This window comes from Phoenix dactylifera, chromosome 2, assembly GCF_051530095.1.
Source record: "Phoenix dactylifera cultivar Ajwa chromosome 2, Ajwa_hap1_PhDact_Kaust_v1.1, whole genome shotgun sequence".
NCBI classification, from domain to species: Eukaryota; Viridiplantae; Streptophyta; class Magnoliopsida; order Arecales; family Arecaceae; genus Phoenix; species Phoenix dactylifera.
The window spans coordinates 41,266,328-41,276,822 of record NC_143191.1 but is presented as its reverse complement, the minus strand read 5'-3'; the positions used below and the strand labels follow the sequence as shown (position 1 = coordinate 41,276,822).

The following is a 10,495-nucleotide window of genomic DNA, read 5'->3' as shown; positions in this document are numbered from 1 at the left end:
TGGAAGTACGAGGGTATGACAGAGGAGGAAGTTGCTCGTGTTTGTCCTCCTGATGTATACCATCATCAGTAGAGGGAGCTTGTTCACTATTGGTTTTCTGATAGAGGACAGGTTGTGTATACTCTCTCAATACCTTATATAATGTTTAATACATTTAATATATTACAATGTTTACTTTTTCCGTGGTAGACATATTATGACATTGGTCGAGCCGCACGAGCATCTCAGACAGTTCCTCACACTTCAGGCTCGAAGAGTTATGCGAGGCTTAGAGCTGAATTCGTAAGTTTCTTTCTTTGAAACTCTTGTATCATATAGCATGTATCATGATATATAGCACTTCCAATATACTTTTTATTGTAGATGGAAGACCATGGCAGAAAACCTGATGAGGTAGAGTTCTATAAGATGACTCACATCCACCGAGATGGCAGCTTTGTGCGGAAGGAGTCGAAAGATATAGTTGTATATCTTCATTAATAATTTGTGCAATGATTTTTCATGTATTTCAATTTTTCAAAAATTAATTTGATTGTTTTTGAGAGATATAGGACAGAGCTACATCCCTTATTTCAGAGCGTATCGGAGAATCATCTTCAATCTTCAATCGGCAACACCAGATGTATCGAAGCTCAGGTATTTACCGAATTGATGGATTCAGAGCGTTATGGTCGAGTGAGGGTTATGACGTTGGAGTTACCCCCACTCGATTGCCTGCAATGGGTAGATATACTCAAGATGCTAGACAGAGTAGTAGCACTGCAGAGGTTAATGATCTGAAGGCAGAGATACAAGAGTTGAGCAGAGCCACTAGACAGAGATACAATCTTTGAGGGCTCAGATTGATCATATTACATCTTTGTTGCATCAGTTTGTCCCTCCTCAGGTAAATTACTACATCTACTTGAACATTTTACATAAGTATCATATTATTTTTAATAAGCTTAATAATTTTCGTATTCTTAACTTCTTAAGTATTTTTTTTACAAGTTCCTGATACTTCGTCTGCTCGTAGAGATGATGATGCCATCGACCCCTGAAGCATTTATTATGGATGTAATTTGACAATATGAATGTTTAGATAAATATGTTTGATTGTGCCATGTGTATATCTCGTTTAGTGTGTATGCGTTTGATTTTGAAAACAGAGTTTCAAAATTTTTTAATTTTTTATTTAAAAAATACCCTAACGATGCTTTAAAGCATCGTTAAAATCACGACGATAAAGCGTCGGTAAGTTTGGCTTAACGACGATAAAGCGTCGGTAAGTTTGGCTTAACGACGCTTTAAAGCGTCGCTAAATCGAATATTTACCGATGCTTTAAAGCATCGCTAAATTGCGATTAGCGACGCTTTCATGCGTCGCTACATTGTGCTTCATTGGCAATGCTTTTAAGAGGCGTCGCTAAATTACCGACGCTAAGAAGCGTCGGTAAAGCGTTGCTAGTTCCCGACGCTTTTGGAAGCGTCAGAAAAGATTTTTTTCACTGTAGCATAGGCGACGCTTTACCGACGCTTTCGAAAGCATTGGGAGCATTTGTACCGACGCGTAAAAGCGTCGCTAATGCCCAATTTTCTTGTAGTGTATCTGAAAAATGGATCAGGCAATTGTCCATCCTATTAGCACAACAAGCAAGCATACGAAGGGAGAGCCTCACAAGCAAACATATATGATAACATAAGTCATCGGAGCACTGCATACATATTGTGCCGCTAAAATTTGGTTTGAGGATGTTGAACTGCTATGATGGAAGATAAAGTACCGATGAAGAGGCCTCTAGAGCTCTAAAGAACAGAATATGTAGAAAGACCAAGAAGAAGAGGAAGTAGATGAGTAGTTTGTGTTCGTTCATAGAGTCTTGAGTCTTTTCTTGTAGATAAGGAGTACTAGTCCCACTGGCGTGAGACTCAGAATTTAGAATCCAACTGGGAGCTGATTCCTTATTTTTCTTTTCTAGATTGATCCAAAAAATAAGTCCAATTGAAACTGGTCCCTCCTATACTACATGTCGGCTTAAGATTGGCAAACCCGATTTTGGTCACATCATACGTGAATCACGTTATATAAATAAGGTTCAAGGAACGACCAAATATAGCAATAATTCTTGTTGATGGGTCCTTATATTTTTTGGCAGCAAGTCTGTGTGGCTAGATCTAGATGCTCCATTATTTGAAGGGCAATGATAGGGTAACTCAGAAAAATTACTCAAAAACAAGGCCTTTAAGTGTTTCGCACCAACTAAGTTGATCCATTAAATGGCACGCTTCATGGTTAAATTATTGGTTGAACCAAATCTATTAGCTTAGCAGTAGACCAACATAATTACGAAGGAACATACATAAATATGCCCGCATTGATCTCTTTTTCTTCTGTTTCTTTTTTGTCAAGATCTACATTGACCAGAGGTGAAATTATGGTGCATATTTTTTATGGTTAGATTAATATTCCACTGCTAAAATGGTCGATCCAATACAACCAATAATTTCTCCACCTCATAATATAAAAGAGCAAGGACTAAAACTTTGATTAATATTTTTTTTATTAAAAAGGATAATGAGTTGAGATGGGCGCCTTATCACCTATCTAGAAAATGGATTCGGCAGTTGTCCATCCTATTGGCACAACAAGCAAGCATATGAAGGGAGAACCACACAAGCAAGCATATATGGTAACTTAAGTCATCGAGGCACTGCATACATATTGTGCCGCTAAAATTTGGTCTGAGGATGTTGAACTGTTATGATGGAAGATAAAGTATCGATGAAGAGGCCTCTAGAGCTCTAAAGAACAGAATATGTAGAAAGACCAAGAAGAAGTGGAAGTAGATGAGTAGTTTGTGTTCGTTCATAGAGTCTTGAGTCTTTTCTTGTAGATAAGGAGTACTGGTCCCACTGGCGTGAGACTCAGAATTTAGAATCCGACTGGGAGCTGATTCCTTATTTTCCTTTTCTGGATTGATCCAAAAAATAAGTCCAATTGAAACTGGTCCCTCCTATACTACATGTCGGCTTACGATTGGCAAACTCGATTTTGGTCACATCATACGTGAATCACATTATACAAATAAGGTTCAAGGAATGACCAAATATAGCAATAATTCTTGTTGATGGTTCCTTATATTTTTTGGAGCAAGTTTGTGTGGCTAGATCTAGATGCTCCATTATTTGAAAGGCAATGATAGGGTAACTCAGAAAAATTACTCAAAAACAAGGCGCTTAAGTGTTTTGCACCAACTAAGTTGTTCAATTAAATGGCACGCTTCATGGTTAAATTATTGGTTGAACCAAATCTATTAGCTCAGCAGTAGACCAACGTAATTACGAAGGAACATACATAAATATGCCTGCGTTGATCTCTTTTTCTTCTGTTTCTTTTTTGTCAAGATCTGCATTGCCTAGAGGTGAAATTATGGTGCATATTTTTTATGGTTAGATTAATATTCCATTGCTGAAATAGTCGATCCGATCCAATCAATAATTTCTCCACCTCATAATATAAAAGTGCAAAGACTAAAACTATGATTAATATTTTTTTTATTAAAAGGGATAATGAGTTGAGATGGGCGCCTTATCACCTATCTGGAAAATGGATCAGGCAGTTGTCCATCTTATTGGCACGTCAAATACAGCTGGTATGTCAACAAGCAAGCATATGAAGGGAGAACCACACAAGCAAGCATATATGGTAACATAAGTCATCGGAGCACTGCATACATATTGTGCCACTAAAATCCGGTCTGAGGACGTTGATATGCTATGATGGAAGATAAAGTACCGATGAACAAGCCTCTAAAGCTCTAAAGAACAGAATATGTAGAAAGACCAATAAGAAGAGGACGTAGATGAGTAGTTTGTGTTCGTTCATAGAGTCCTGAGTCTTTTCTTATAGATAAGGTGTACTGGTCCCACTGGCGTGAACTCAGAATTTAGAATCCGACTGGGAGTTGATTCCTTAATTTCTATTTCTGGATTGATCCAAAAAATGAGTCCAATTGAAACTGGTCCCTCCTATACTACATGTCGGCTTACAATTGGCAAATCAAATTTTAATCACATCATATGTGAATCAAGTTTTTTAAATAAAGGTCAAGGATCGGCCAAATATACCCATAATTCTTGTTGATGGGTCCTTATATCACTACGACAAAAAAGATTTTTGCCGACTCTATATTGCCGACGCTAGATAAAAGCGTCGGCAATTTTTTTTCTTGTGACAGTAACCGCCGACGCTTCTAAAAAGCGTCGGTAAGAAAAGGTTCCGCCGACGCTTTCTCTAGCGTCGGCGTCAACTGCCCATTACCGACGCTTATAAGCGTCGGAAGATTTAATCACCGATACTTATAAGCGTCGGCATAAGGGAAAAATAAGACGACGCTTATAAGCGTCGTCGGACTGCATTCCCCCCTTAACAAAACCCGATCGACCCCCTTGCTCCACAGCCCTAAATCCCTAGCTCACGCCGAGACCCCCTCCCTCCTCAGCCCTTTTCACCGATCTCAGCCATTCTCCTCCGCCAAGCGATCCCAAGTCGCGTTCCTCCACCGCATCTCCTTCCCCTCCTCCGCCTCTCTGTTGGCCTCCTCTCCGTGGACGACTTTCTCCTCCTCCGCCGCAGAGCACTCACACGGCGTTTGAAGTTTGGAGCTGACAAGAACAAAGACAAAGCCAGGTTTGGGGTCTTCTTCTCTTGCTTCAATCTTTAAATTCTAGATGTTTTGAATTTTTTTTTGTTTTTATAATCGGATTGTTTAGGAATTTTGTTCTAGTTTCTATTGTTTCATGAGTTTATAATCGGATCTTTAAATTCATTTTTATCATTAATTTTTATATGATTATGCAATCAAATGTTGTTTGTTTCCACTCATATGCAATCAATTTGAAGGGCATCCAGGATGCACTTCCATGTACAAAATCAATACCGATTGGAATCATTCCACTTCCGGAATTTGTTGCATGCTATACTGTCATCAAGCCTAGTTTCGTACCTTAATATGGCTTTGAGACCATGGCAGGTGCTAGAGATCTCGATCTATGGGTCCCGAATCAATGCAAATGTTGGTCTATGAAAATTTATATGCTAGCCGCTCGTACTTCACATGTTAGGGTTCATGTCATCAGCAAACCTGTACTGACGACAGTTATTTTGAACTTTGGTATATATCACATCTTTTCTGGTAGACTTTGTAAATGAATCGATATCAATGGAAGAATAGAGGTGGAATATGAATAGTAAATACACTCAAGCCATAAGAAAAATCACACTATATGTTTCCATAAAACAGAAGCATGGACATGCATAACACTGTGCATCTATACTGTATTATACTTACAGTGCATATACCATATCTACAGGTTATTAACATAGTATGAATTGCAGACCTCTGTGCTATATGTGCCAGGCCATATTACTAATGCTGGAGGGAACCAAATTGTGACACATTTTTGCAGACTAATACATGACAACCCCATTTCTGCCCGGGACAAAATTACGATCTTCTTTTTTTTGTTTTAAATTTTAAAAAATATAAAGGCCTAATAGATGGATTAGACAAAGAATCAGATCAAAGGTTACAAACTAATATTATCCATGATATATAAGCTTCTATAGTACATCACTTGATGAGCTTATTTGTATGAAAAATACAGTTTGTTGCTACTGTGGAAACCTGTAGCTTTTACCCAAAAAGTGGGTTTAATTGTGTTGCGCATAAACATAGTTGTATGACATTAGTTTGTGTAGCAGATTAATTGCAATTAGCAATGCACATGTTAAGCAACAATGAGCATCAATGTCTAGGAAGTTATGAATTATGATCCTAAATTTCTGTAGATTGGTTCAAAGGTATGTTATTTGTTTTAAGGGAAAGAGTCCAGGTCAATTTATATGAACGTCCCAAATAAAAATGAAAAACAACATGAGGAGTCTGAAAACAAAAGCAATAATTAAGAGAACCAGTTAAAGACCAACACAACGAGAGTCATCTTAATAAAGTACAGAATAATCAATCCAAACATCTAAATATATAGCAATGCTAGAAAGAAATAAAAAGTGCAGACATTAATTTAGGCAACCCAGTTATATCATTCAGAACAGATAACTAGGAAATCATATTTCTATTCATTAATTTCATATGCATTTTTAAATGCATACATTAAAAAAAATGGTTTTTTTTTGCATGAATACCCTCATAAATATCAATCTAAATATTGATATTTGCATGTATACCCTCGTAAAACACTTGTTTTGCTATTCTACCCTTTTTGATCCTTGTTTTTGCATATGTACCCACGCCATCTAACACTGTTAAAAAATTAACGGTTTCAAATTAAAATGACTAAAATACTCTTAATAGGTAGATACGCAAAAAGAAACATTTATAAGGCGATCGCAATAGGAGATAAAAAAGTAATTTCAAAATTTTAATTTACTTTTAATTAAAATAAATATGGTTTTTATTAACGATGTTAGAAGAACCGTTATATTAGGGGCATTTGTGCAAAAACAGTGTTTTATGAGGGTACAGAAATAAATATAAATTTTAAGAAAGTATTCATGCAAATTTAAATTTTTAGAAGGGTATTCATGCAAAAAACCCAAATAAAAATATACTAAATATAATTGTGCTTTATTGAAGCCTAGATTTTTTTTCAATGTATACATGGCAGTCTTATGGGTAAACCACTGGGGATGGGGCGTGTGTTTAATCCTTCAGTGGTTAGGTCTTCAAAAGATTTTTCCTAGAAAATAATAAGTTTTGGAAAAAAACAACCTAAAAAGTTGAATTTCATGCATTCCTTAATTGGCGATTTTGAAAAGAATAACCAAAAATGTCTTTTATTTCTAATTATTCATGATGCATGTAACAAAAGGTCTTACTCCTCACTTGCCTTTGTGTAGCCTCATGCAAATTTCATTTGATAACGATGGTCAAATCCCCTTTGTTCCTATCCTTCCTTAAATCGTATTTCTCTGGCCATATACATGGAAAGAGGAACTAACCTTAGGCAGGCCAGTACTTCCACTTGTGTACATAATGACTGCAACATCAATATTTGAAGGTAATCTTGGATGAGCAGGGTTCTCTTTCCCAAGCCTCTCAACTTCATTAAAAGATAACACTGTCCAATGGTTGACATAATCTGAAAAATCAGAGCAATCTGCTCCTTCATCTTCAAAGCAAACAACATACTTAATACTTAATAACCTTGAGCTTATTGCAGGTAACTTCTTCAGTTGCTTTGAATCGCAGATCAGGGTTGATGCTTGTGTCTGTAACAACAAAAAAGAACATAACTATGGCTTCTGAAACAACTTGGATAAATTCTGTTCAAAAAACAAGCACAGGCGTGCTCCTTAAATGAATTGCCAACATTTTACATGCAATCAACTATCAAATTTATGGCATTTGCGACACTCTGTGATACACAGCAGAAATAGTCATACCATGATACTTTGTAGCATTTATTACTAAGATGCAAGAAAAGCTACTAATTAATCTTTTTGCACAAAGAACAACCACTGCCTTGGACCTCCCCCTCCCCCTTCCCCCCCCCCCCCCCCCCCCCCCCCCCCCTCCTCCTCCTCCCCCCGAAAACAAAAGAAAAAAAGAAGCAAGAAGTAGTTGCGGGATGAGGAGAAAAAATTTTGAAGCATCAGAATATGGAATCACTGTTACTAGTGTTTCATAATATCAATGACACATAAATTGAAAATTTTACATAGAATACCATAGAAAAATAAAATATAGTCACAGCCTTAGACAAGTCAAGAAATGTCTGCTAAGATAGTAAACAAATTAAAATTTGCTATCAATATAAGAGAAAGAAAAAGAAATAAAGATGAAACTGTCTCCATCAAAAATTATAGTAGCTCACAGCACCAATGCAGCAATCATGGAATTATTGTTTCTCAGCTGAATAAATGAGTGAATGGTTGCAGCCTCACTCAATAGAAAATTAAGAACAGGTACAGAAATAGCATAGATCGGTCCTAAAATGTCCGCTAGGATACACGAACAAAACAAAAATATACTTCTACTCAAAAGAAAAAAGGGAAAGAAAGGATGCAGTCCTGTTTGTCTAAAAACTATAGTAGCCGAAGCATGTAACACATAATCCATGGCAGCTATTCTCACCTCATTAAGTGAGTGGATAAGCGCATCCACACCAAGAGTTGCATATATTGTTGCGACTGTTATATTTTGGCGAAAGCATCCCTGATTAAAATAAGAGCAACTGTTATTACACATACTTATTATGTATGTAGAGGAAAATGATATGCATATATCTGATATAAACAACTACATGTCTACCTGCAAGGCAATGAACCACTCTGCTCTAGTATCAGAGAAAATTGCGGCACGACTCTCTGCACTGTGGCCCATTTTAATAAGACCAGAGGCAAAATTACAAGCACGATCAAATATGACCCCATAAGTTTGCCACATGTATTCCCCAAGATGAAGCTTTTCGAACTTCCTCCCATCAGCAGAGTCTACTACTTCTCTGGAGATTAGCTTCCGTGCTCCAAGAAACCGGCGTTGAGTATGCTTCTTGCAAGATTGCTCAAAAAGAGCTGCCACTGTTGTGGCCCCTTCCCAAGGAACTTCAACTAAAGAGGAGAACTTAAACTACTCTTTGCTCTTTGCTTATTCTTCTTCTTGAGCACATATAGTGATGAAACTACTAAAGGCAGAATAAGCCCAAGGATAGCTGCACCCACAATGCCATGCAACCTATATTCGGTTACGAGCGATATATAGCTTCTAGAAATACTTTCTAGAAAAGCAAAGTTTAAATGGCTTCTATCTGTATCTCCCATAACTCTTGCTTATAAATTTCCAATCAGCATTTCTTTTCACAGGTTCTGTAGATAAAATCAGGAAAGAGTAGCTTTGCATTAATTTCTTTGAACAAAATAGAGTTAAAAAATCATGCTAAATTATGCAATGCGTTAATTGATAAATCATCACAAGAATTATTTTTCACAAATTTATTTTTTTGTTTTCTTGGGGTGTGTGTGTGGTGATACGATTCAAAATAATACATAGTAAGCGACAACAAGCGTATATCCGAATCAAGAAACAACAGGTAATCCACAATTAAACAGGGCACCAATTATTCAACAAAGATAAGCATCAAGAAAGAGTAACGAAACTGGAAATCTTTGACACAACATCCTGCTTAAACGAAAGAAAATTCATCCCAAATCGGCTAACAATTTCTATAATACCCCTAACTCGTAAAAGGAGAACAGAACAAGAAGATGCTCGAGTGAGAAACTAATTTTAAAAATTAGCTCAAAATTGATCACAGTATACCGTTTGAAGAGAAAATCGAACTCCTAATTCGTAAAAAGAAGGAAAAGAAGAAATACAAGAAATTCTTGCTGTTCTTGATCCATAAAGAACGAAAGTTACAACATATATATAAATATATGAAAAGAAAAACTCCTATATTTCAAAGAAAGGAAAAACAAAGAGACATCATTGGAATTTTCAGCTTCAGAACTAGGGAGAAAGTACCAAAAGGAGCTTCCTTTACCCTCTTGCTACAGAAGCAGAGCAGCGTCCCACGAACAATGTTACGACAGCTCTGAGGTGGTGGAAGGTGGGGGATACGGGGTGGTTCTATATACACCCCCCCTATTGCTAAGGACACCCCCCCCAAAAACCAAAAAAAAAAAATACCCAAACTAACCTTTAGTGTAATTACCATATTGCCCTTGAAATTTTCTCATACACCCCCCTTCCTCCTCCTCCGTTTCGTTTTGAAAAGAAAAAAAAAAACACCCCTCAAACCCCCCTTAAACCCCTCGATCCATTTACATCGTTTAGGCGATCTTTGAAGGAGATTTAAGCCCCATTCGAAGCATGGACAAGCAACTAGTGATTTGGGACGAAGAATCGGCCGCAAAGGTACGTGTTCCACCTTGTTTCGAATTTTTTTTTTTTCACGGTTCGTGCTCTGTTCGGCACTGGATCGCCGAACAAAAGGCTTCTGTTCGGCTGAACAGTGCCGAACAGAAGCCTTCTGTTCGGCAACCCTCAACCGAACAGATCTGTTCGGCTGCACAGTGCCGAACAGAAGGCTTCTGTCCGGCACTGTTCAGCCGAACAGAAGCCTTTTGTTCGGCGATCCAGTGCCGAACGGAGCACGAACCGTGAAAAAAAAAATTTCGGGAGAAGCCGGCGAGGTGGTTCCGGGAGAAGCCGGCGAGGTGGTCGGAGATCGGGAGAATGCCGGCGACGAGAGGGAGAAGGGGGAACGGGGGGGTTTGGGCGTTGGCGAGGTGTTTTGGAGGGGAAGAGCGGGGTGGGGGGGGGTTTGGGGGGTGTAGAGAGCAATTTAGGTGAGGGGGTGGGGAGGGTGGGGGGTAATTTAGGAATTTTTAATTTTTTAGGGGTGTCCTTAGCAAATGGGGGGGTGTGGTGGTTCTATATACACCCCCCCTATTGCTCAGGACACCCCCCAAAAATTAAAAAAAAAATTAAAT

General features: G+C 38.0%; 1 pseudogene across 1 annotated transcript; it reads right to left on the bottom strand.

Moving 5' to 3' along the window:
- Positions 1 to 5,290: 5,290 nt before the first annotated feature.
- On the bottom strand, positions 5,291 to 9,586 carry LOC120104959 (long chain acyl-CoA synthetase 8-like; annotated as a pseudogene). Its single transcript, XR_015975601.2, has 5 exons — positions 9,525 to 9,586; positions 8,313 to 8,866; positions 8,136 to 8,216; positions 7,206 to 7,270; positions 5,291 to 7,038 (listed from the first exon to the last, which is right to left on the bottom strand). The product of XR_015975601.2 is annotated as a long chain acyl-CoA synthetase 8-like (transcript).
- Positions 9,587 to 10,495: the final 909 nt, after the last annotated feature.